This window comes from Parasteatoda tepidariorum, chromosome 7 (assembly GCF_043381705.1).
Source record: "Parasteatoda tepidariorum isolate YZ-2023 chromosome 7, CAS_Ptep_4.0, whole genome shotgun sequence".
In the NCBI taxonomy this organism is placed as follows: domain Eukaryota; kingdom Metazoa; phylum Arthropoda; class Arachnida; order Araneae; family Theridiidae; genus Parasteatoda; species Parasteatoda tepidariorum.
Genome location: NC_092210.1, coordinates 44,747,884 through 44,758,381, shown reverse-complemented (window position 1 = coordinate 44,758,381; position 10,498 = coordinate 44,747,884). Strand labels below are relative to the sequence as shown.

Below are 10,498 nucleotides of genomic sequence, written 5' to 3'. Positions count from 1 at the left end.
TAACAGCTGAAAATAAATAATCTTATGTTTACAAACCATTACTTAACTCTTTAAGAACCACCAAGAAGGCCATATAAATTGATGTTGAGCTTGCATGTGCATTATTTTATTTGTCACCTTTCACAGCATAAATTAAAATTTTTAACCCCTTAAAGTCAAAAGTTTAACCCTTTAGGTCACTGCTCATTATTAGTTTTACTCCTGAAATATCACTACTATTTTGATCAATAAAAAAATATATCACAACTATGATAATATGTATAATTAACTATATTTTAGTTGAATTTATCAGCTCTTACAATTGACCCCGTAAGTGGGGACAATTGTAACAAGTGCACGACTGTCAAAAATTGTTAATAACTAATATAATAACATTTAAAATAAGGTATTTGTTTTTTTTTCTAGTAGAGGATAGTCTACTTTACTCGTCTGTCAATTAATACTAATAATATATTGGATTTTTGTTAGTTAAAAATAGTTAAGTAAAAAATTTTACAATTGACCCCACTCACCCCTACAGCTATTCATTTTGCAAAATTATTTACTAAATTTATTTAAAAAAATTCCAAAATATTATTGTCATTGTATTGTGCGATGTCATTTGTGAGTAATCGTATTTTAAAAAGTATTGCGCATTGGTATTTATTTACAAATCTGGAAAGTTTATGTAGTTAATTTAAATGTGAATAGAACAATTCGTATACATTGAAACAATGAGGATAAACACAAATATAAGTACATTTATTTAAATGTAATTAATTTGAGAATTATTTTTACAGACAAATTGTAAACGGCATGATATCGTCCTGAGGGGAGAAAACCACCAGAGTAAATAAGATTACAGAATGAAACCCAATCACTCGTTAATAGAATTTTGCTAAGATTTAAAGTCTAATTGGATTTGCACACTATTAAGCGAAAGAAAACATTTGTAAGCTCTCGAAGGAAAACTAAATTAATTTTCGCCTGAGGATTACCATCTGAATTTCTGCAAGGGTCATTAAAATTTTAATGCGAAAAGAAATCCTAGCGTTTGTAAAACAGATGGTGAAAATTGAAGCATGAATAAAGAACAGAACGAAGGAAATGAGTTGCCAACTGAAGCAACAAAATTGAATGGTAATTTTATAAAAATTAAGAGATAACTGCAGTCTGTAAGTTAGAATAAAAACAATAAAATTTTCAGGAATTTTCGTTGAGAATTAAAATAAAATATTAATTAATTTTTGCAGTAAAAAAATTTTTAAAATCTAAAAACGTAATTCATTAACGTCTAGAGTCTTTTTAAAAATAAATCTAAGAGAGTAAAAAACGATTGCATAAACTATTTTTGTTAGAATTTATTTTGCGGAAACAAGGTAGTTCTGTCAACTATAATATATTGGTAAGGTAAATATTTATATTTGAAGTCATGTTAGTTATTTTTATAGATATTAGTTACATGTTTTGAAGTCATAGTATTTATATTTGTAGATATGAAGTTATGTTTGTGAAACTAGTTGGCATATCAAACAGGAAGAAACATTCACTAAGTATAAACAACTAAATACCACACTTTTTGTGGAAGAGTTTAATGGATTAAAACGATTTTATTTTTATTTCTGATGAAAACACTATTATTGTTACAGTTTATATTTGTAATTATCTTAATTTCCTTTTCTACTAATATAAATAAATCAATAAGAAAACAAATTAAACTATTAAATATCAACTGTAATATATCGGTAATGTAAATATTTATATTTGGATCTGAAGTGAAAGCAAAGCGCCTTGTGAAGCTAAATTGGTATATGAAACGGAAAGAAATATTCACAAATTATAAACAACTAAATACTACTTTCTGCAGATGGTTTTTAATGGATTTTATTCATATTTCTAATGAAATTATTATTATTATTTTTGCTAATGTTTCTAATTTCATTACATCCTTTTCCATAAAAATAAATTAATTAATAAAGGAAAAATATCAAATTGAGTTATTAAATTTATAATTTTTGAAAACAGAATTATTATCATTTCGGAAGAAAGAGAACAACAATTGCGAAAGAAAACATTATTTTTGTGCGCGAACTTTTTTCCCACGCCTCATAAAACACGCTATAATTTTTTCAATTATAGCCTCATTAACAAAGTTTAAACAAACGCCTACCCATTTTCCAGAGTCCCTGAGTTGTGTTTGTAATAAACCAGTGTTGATTTCGATGTATTTTTAGCTACAGTGAAATCTTTTTTGAGGAAATCCCCTCCTTATTTTTACGTCTTTTGACTTATTGCTTCGTATTTGTGGGTGAGGGCAAAGGTCCGTTATCTGCAACTCTGGAAACGACACAGATGTCGGAGCGAGCTTTTTCCTCTGTATTTACATTTTGTCCATATTCCATCCTTCTCTGTGTAAACTTCTTCAAAATAAGTTTATTTTTCTCCTCGGTTACAAGATTGTTAAGGAAATACGAAGATCGTAACAAAGAGGTTGGATAGGTTTAGAAGATTGCATATCTCGTCGCTTATATTACATAAACATCATCGAATTAATAAAAAATCAGAATTAAACGATGTATTTTTATTAAAGCATTTAACAAAAAGAAATAATAATAAAAAAAACTTTTTCGTACAACTAACATTTTCTGTAGTTTATAAACTGTATTATCTTTCAATTAGTTTCAAAAAATGTTCCTCTTGGCAATTTATCCAACTAAAGCATTCGTAAAAAGGGCTTATGAGGCAATATTTACTCTAGTCAAAGGTTATATGAAAAATATTGTATTACAATGGCAACAAATATTGTTATTCGATAAAAAAAAAATTGAAAGCAGTTTTTAAAAAAAGATTATGAGACAATATTTATTCATAACTTAAAGCTTAAGGGAACTGAAGAAAATAGGTCATACATTTTTTTTACGATGAAGAGTGTCCCAGTAGTATTGGGACAAACTACAAAGGGAGGTAGGGGACATCTCAAGGATTCAGATTTGCATAACAATTCACTGTCAAAAGCGTCTTCGTTCACCGTTAGATGATGTTGTTCGTGCTAAGAATCGGGTGTGGTGGATTGATTCTCTGGCCAACCACCACGCTCTCCTGACTTAAGCCGCATGGATTTCTTCCCAGTAGTTTCTTCCCAGCTTACGTAACACATGTAGATTCTAAAATTGGCCTGTGCTACTGTGGATATCCAACAAAATCAAGGTGTATCTGAACGAATCCGCCAATCCATGGCCGGACGGTGTAACGCATGCATCGCTAACAATGGTGGAAACTTTGAGCATCTTTTTTGACATTTTCATTTATCATCTATCACAGCACATGTAATATCTTTGATCAATATATTTCAGATGTTTTTAGTTTTTAGTCTCTTTGTTTCTTGTCATACTACTTTCCGATACGTTTTCGTCCATGGGTTGCTATGCGATTTTGAATATTTGGGATGTCCCCTACAATCCCTTAAAATTTGTCACAAAAATCACGGGACACCCTATAGTGATCAATCGAGTTATAATCATTTACTCTTTTAATCATAGATTCCTTGCAAAATTGCAATTTCAGATTTACATGGATCTCTTTAAAGGTCATATTTACAAAACTAAATTCATGGAAAGTGATTATATGAAGAATCTCAAAATTTACTTCTTTTTACCCTTTTCATTCATGAATTCGTGTATTAATAAATTTTAGAAAGTAAAATTACTTCAAAGAAATTCCTAAATTAAGCCAAGCTAACTGAAGACTATGCGAAAATAATGTGGCCGAAAATAATTCCAAGTAGAATAAAAATGTCTCAACACTCAATAAGTTTCTAAAATTTTTTTTACTGCTTTAAAAATTTAAAAACAGTTTAAAGGTAAATAAATATTTTCCAGAAATGAATAGATAATTTTCTAATGAATGTTTTTAAAAAATTAGTGGTAAGAAATTTGTGGTTTAATGGGGGGGGGGAATATGTTTTTAAGTGTTCAAAACTAAACTAACATAAATATTTTACTAGTATTAGTAATAGTTACTTTGAGCTTTGAGCTTAAAGGTCTAGAAATTTAATAAATTAATTAATAAACCTTTATGGTTTGGCTTAAAGACTTAGCAATGTTTTTTCGTGAAATTTTCTTTTTTTAACAGAGTTTTTGTTACTTTATACAATTTCCCTTTTTTTCTTGAAATTTTCTTTGTTGATTACCTGTTACTTCATGTCTGATTTCTGCATAAACTAAGCACCCGTTATGCATGCCTGACAACTTTTCTCGTTTTAGCGGGAGAATTTTACTATATATTTAAATCGCTAGTATTTTATTTATTTATATGTAGCCGACCAGGTGGCCGAGTGGTTAGCGTGTCTGACTGCGGAGCCATTGGCCGCGGGTTCTAATCCTGCTCAGGGCATGGGTGTTTCTCTCTCTCTCTCTCTCTCTCTCTCTCTCTGTGTTCTATGTCCTTTCTCCTTTGTGTGAATGTGACTCGCCCTATAAGCGGGTTGTGTGACGTGGGAGAAGCTGCTCCACAGCCGTGGCTTCGCCACAGGTGCCCTCTGGGTAACGAGAAAAGAGTAGCAGTTCTGGCATTCCTGTGCCCAATGGGACAATCCCCAAAGTGCTCGCCATTAAAAAAAAGCATTTATATGTCATTTTATTTTGACTATCACAATATATAAAAAATTTAAATAAATATGAAAATTAGTAATCTTGCGGTGAAGTTTACACTGTGAAAAATACATGTTCAAAACTACCAGAACTTAACGTGTTCGGGACTCTATGGGAATACCAAAAATCTCGGTAATTTTTACTAAAGCGCTTTAGTAATTATTTTATATAAAATTACAAATAAAATATTGTTTTATAATATGTGATAAAATTTGCAACTTTTATCATGATACCTTAGATCATGACAAAAAAAAACATTTATTCGGTTAAAATGACTACTCAGTTTTCTATTTCTTCTTCTCTGTGTGGTAATAAGAACTACATTTTCGAAAACTAGAGATTCCGGCAAACCATTATCATGTGAGTAGAAAACTTTGCCAAATGAATGATTTCCATACCTTATAATTTGGTTTTATTAACCAGAATTATGTTTCTATAACCAGAAATACCGTAAATTTCCTTACAATACAGTACTGCTTTTCCCCGTGTGGAAGTGTTAGTAAAATTATTGAAAATAACTTCATATTAATTATTTGATAAATTCATATTAATAACTTCACATTAATTATTCGTTATTTTTCTAACAAATATTGTTGGGAAGTCAGCTAGCTGCGTTTGCAACTATGCTTTATGATATTAACAGACACCTACACAATTTTAAGAGATTTTACTTTTTCTATGAGATATTTTATAGTAATTGTAGCAAAGAGATTTTTTTCCATCATTTTACAAAATAAATATTTTTACAAGCTTAAAAGTAAATGTTCTTATTAGTATACAAGACATAAAGCACGCTATTCGCATAGCAGCAAATTTAACAGACTATAACGAAAAGATACATAGTTTACAGAAACGAGAAACTTAATGAAATATTATTTTGTTTAAAATTAAGGAAGACTTAAAACTTAATTAACGAATAATCTTTAATTTATCATTAAAATAAATGTATTACTATTGGAATACCTTGAGACAGGACAATAGTCCATCTTAACAATTCTAGTAGGAAGGTAAAATTTCCCGGTAAGTCTTAGTGAAAGCTTAGAGAGCCCTTTGGGAATTAACTAGTTATTTTCGTTACTCTGAATTCGAGTGTAACTTTATGTTCTGACAACATTACAATGTTTTCCCGGAAAAATCAGACCGTTCGAAAATCAATCCCTCACTCACTGAAGGAAGATATCGGCTCCGAACAGCTGGACAAATCCTCTTTCGAAACGAATTAGTAAGCAAATGTATTTATGGGCTTATTTCAAGCAAAATACTTTCCTTTCAAGCCCAGAAAAGTAAAAAAAAGTCTATTATTCACTCGAGAACTACTTAATAAGTTTATTCGGACCACTTTAAGATTGAAGGAAAATACTTAGATTAATTCTAAATAACGGAAGAGACAGGATATTATTGAGTTGACTACTAAGTTGCCACCGTTTTCAGAAGTGAAAAATGTAAAGGCATTCCATATTCTCTGTCCGTTCATTTGCTGTTTGACGTGAGTTTTAGAGCAAAATTTGGTTTAATCAGACTTTGGCGAATCTAACTAGGCGTCTAGACCGAAGTGAGTCTTTTTGGACAAAATTTCAAATTTTGAGCTTGGCAGTCATGAGTAGTTCTTTTAGCAATAGCATCTCCTCCATATAAAGCACAAATGTCACTGTCAGTTTTGTAGCCTTAGAGCCTTGAATAAACACAAAAGAAGGAAGTGATACATGGTGGCTCAGGGAATAGAGCTCTCGTCTCCCAATAAGGTGTCGCAGGTTCGAAACCCAGCGATGACAGGTTGTTATTAATTCTGCACTCAGCTCGCACCGACCATAGTACTGACGTAAAAATATTCCCAGGAGTGGACGGATCATGGAGTTAAGTCCCTTCGCAGTAAGGCTAACAGTGGAAGATTTTCGTGGTTTTTCTCACCATGAAATACAAATACAGATTATAGACATCAAAAAATCTTCCATCGAGGCCAGCTTCTTTCTACGCTTTTTCCAGAAGTTTTCATTTCTTGTAGACTGGGTTTAAAATTACAAGGCTACGGAGTTGAACGTTGATGGTTGCAAACTCAAAATTGGGTTGACTGCTCATTCAAATAAAAATGTCGGAATTTTCGAAAATGCTCATATCTCTCAACTGCACCTTCGATTTTTAATAATCTTGAAATTAAAAGAAACATCCTCGCTCGAATGATCTAAAACATTGTTTCTCAACCATCGATCCACGAACTCTTTTCCCGGGTCCGCAATCTTATTACTATCAAAGAAAGTCTAAAATCACAATTCAATTCAATGATTACATTTCAGTTCTAGATAAAAACTAGAACTCCTTCTTTGAAGAAGGAAAACTCCTGCTTTGAGTGTTTTTGTAGTCATTACAAGAATTCAGTATTTCCAGATTCAGTATTTAGGCTGTAACTACGGAAAATATTTTAGTATCACCTTATACTTGGCGTCGAATCGCTCAAAATAATTGCTCATAATTTATTTATTTTTTGTAACAGATGTTTTGTTCTTAATTTCAATTACTATTGAGACATCTTAAGACTTCAATTACTATAACCTCTATTAAATTATTTAAATTTTAGTTATACATCGTTTCATTTATAAGTGGGTTTACGTCACTCTGAAATACATGTAAAAGGTGCTTTACATTATAATAAAATATAGTATGCGATTAATCAGATGAAGCTTTCCAGGATTTAATTGATTTTAATTATTTTTTCTTCTCTATCAGGTATGATGACTTTTTTCACGAAGAAAGAAAATTGAATGATCACAATGAAGAAAGAAAAATGCAACTAGGTAAGTTTGCAACAATTTATTTCTTTAATACGTTTTCTTAATGTTTATGTTGCAATAAAGATTTTTATATGCTACGAACTTCAAATAATGTTGTTGTTGCCGCAGAGTATTAAGGTAAGAGAGTGTGATTGCTCTTGTTTTCCAGTGGCGCCATCTAGGGCAAAGAATTCAACTTCTGCCAAACCAAAACGTCACACCCATTTTATAGGGTGGACCATTTACCATTCCATCCATTCATTCATCCACAGAACGTAATTTTGACCTGAATCAGAGAGCGATCAATCTCCAATTCAGTACCTCCAGAAGTATTAATTTGATATGAGAACGTAGAGGACTTTGTGACCCGACAGATTTAACTTTAACCAGTCACCATTTACTACACGGGGAATCCTCGGCCGGCTGGATTCGAACTCCCGTTCTCACGAACGCGAGTCCAGCACCCTGTCAACCAGGCTATCGTGGCCAACATCAAATAATAGATCATACATTTAGTTAGATAAAGGCAATCATTTGCTATATTTTGATAAGAGACAAAATTTATGATTGAAAAAAGAACAAACAGTAACTTTTCAGCGAAAAGTATTACAATAATCGGTCTTAATACATTAAATGCGTGGGAGTGTTGAACTAAATAAACAGAAAACCACTTTAAGAAAAAGCTGAAAATGTATTTGTTTTAATTTTTTTTTCAAAATTATATATATTTCTTTTATTCCATTTTATTTCACTATGTCCTGTGTTCCAGAGTAATTTTACGCAATTATTGAAATTTCTTCGTCTTTAATAGCCTCTTTTATTCATTGTCTAAATGTTCAAATGATTCGGCTGAATTGGGTTATTCATTGTCTAAATGTTCAAATGATTCGGCTGAATTGGGATTTTTGATGAAGCTTTACTCCTTTTATCTGCACAAAACAGGAATATTGATTCACTTTTTTTCTCTGAAAAATTGAAAGAATATAAAGAACTTTTTGAACTGCAAAGATGATATATATCAATAATAGAAAATCAAACACTTACAATAAAATCACAGATAAAATTTTCTTTAACTATATGGTTAAATTGAACCATGCAGAGTAAGGGTAAGTGTTAATCTATATAAATAGGGAAAGTAGCTATAGATCGCTTTTCTTCTTCTCTTGTCTATTGATTTAATAATGACATTTTATATTTAAATTTTAAAAAACAGTTCATGCAAATATTTAAATTTTAAATAAAATTTTCTGTAGTATATGTAATATACTTTAAAGATATTCTATTAATTTATAATATCTGAAAAAATAAATTATGATAAGTGCGTATGACTGTTACATACGCATCTAATTAAAAATATCCAATGATGACCTACACAGTAAACCACCATTTGCGCGCCTTCAGTATAATTTTTTGTTACAAATTTTTTGAAACAATTGACATTTTGATGATGAGATTCGTTTATATTTTTAGGGAAAATAAACATTGACAATAATAAAAACTTTCCAGTGCTCTACACTCCCTAATTTGTGATCCTGGGCTATTCGAATACGATACACTCATTTACGCATATATGGCAACCCCATAAAGCTTCTTAAAAAAGTCTAGTATTTTCCATCTCTTACTATAGGTGAAATAAAAGGATAAACGAATTAAACCAAGTAAAACGAATTTGATAAAACATAACTCAACCACAACTCAACTGCAATGCAAAGTTGTATTTCTTTTTTACGGTTTTGAAACCATTGTAGTTGTAAATGGTTAAAAGCTAACGTAACCGTAAAGGTAAAAAATGTTCTTTGCCTTAAACTTTACGGTTCATTGGTTAGGTCAAACTATTGGTCAAACTGTTATTTAACCGTAATTCTGACAATGCATAATCAATAAAATATTTACTGTAACCTATATAAAGCTACAGTCTACAAATGAATCAATAAGTTTACGTTAACGCGTCAATAGCATACTGTGCATTGCACGATGCGCAAAAAATCAAATACCCTGAATGACTTTTTATATTAGAAGCAGACCATAAATGATGACACACCCCAATATATTACAGAAACTACAATTGCAGTTCATTAACAAAGCACTACATTATGAATCATGTTTCGCATTGTATTTTGAAACAATACCTATGCGTTTAATAACATTTTTGAGCAATAATAACGCATATTAACATGTGTGAGCAATAGTAGCACATAACAATAATAACATGGGCTTGCATAGAAAAAAATGATTAGATACCACTAGCTGATTCTGATAGATTACTGGATGCTGATTTCAGGAAAAATAGTTTAAAAAATTCTGACACGTACTATGTTTTAACAAATTGAAAATTTAGCTTTAACAATTGAATGCCACTAATCCTTTGTATTGTAAATATCAAGAAAGATATAAACATTTAATGTCACACGTAGTCAATACTGGCTAAAACTCAAGGTATTTAGGTTAGTCTGTGATGCAAATAAATATAAATCAATTTTTAGTAATAATATGAGCATATATTTTTACGTTTTGATAGATTTTAGTTCAAAATGACTCTTATTCGAGGGAAGAAACAAAAACATTCGTGTCTAGACAAATAAAGTATTGTTCCTAATTTATTTGAAACCGCTGAATTGACTAAATATAAACACTGTTCTAACTTAACTAGTCCAAATTAACAAAGTCTAGACTATAAGTTTTAAGTTTTTTTTATGTATTACTTATAAAAAGTACAATTTTGTACTCATTTGTACTATTTGTACAGATAAATAAATTTTCTTTATGTCTGAGAATGCCCTCTAGACACTTGAGATAAGGTTTAACTTTTTATGCCAAATCCTAAACAAAATCAAATTTAAATCGTTAGAACTAACAGTTGAAAAGAAATAAGGGTTTTACGTATGAAAAATATAGTTTTAATTTATAGTGGTCTAAGCAAAATTACTTTCATATTATTAGTTCCATTAATTGATTCCATTCCTTTATTGGTATTATTATAAAAAGTTATGCATGAAACAAAGCCTCACTTTTCTATGTAGAAATGTCAGACGTTTTACAAAATTGTACTAATGTATGTGTTGAATACTGTACTTTGATTTCCTCCCCCATTCTATATATATATAT

At 30.4% G+C, this 10,498-nt stretch overlaps 1 protein-coding gene across 2 annotated transcripts in view; it reads left to right on the top strand.

Annotated features, from left to right (window-relative positions):
- Window positions 1-10,498, top strand: part of LOC107452271 (Eag-like K[+] channel) — a 249,174-nt gene that overhangs the window by 66,667 nt on the left and 172,009 nt on the right. For both annotated transcript variants that reach the window (XM_016068630.3, XM_071183358.1), the window contains exon 2: window positions 7,350-7,417. The gene's annotated coding sequence lies outside the window, so the exon portion shown is untranslated. The remainder of the gene's footprint in view (window positions 1-7,349; window positions 7,418-10,498) is intronic.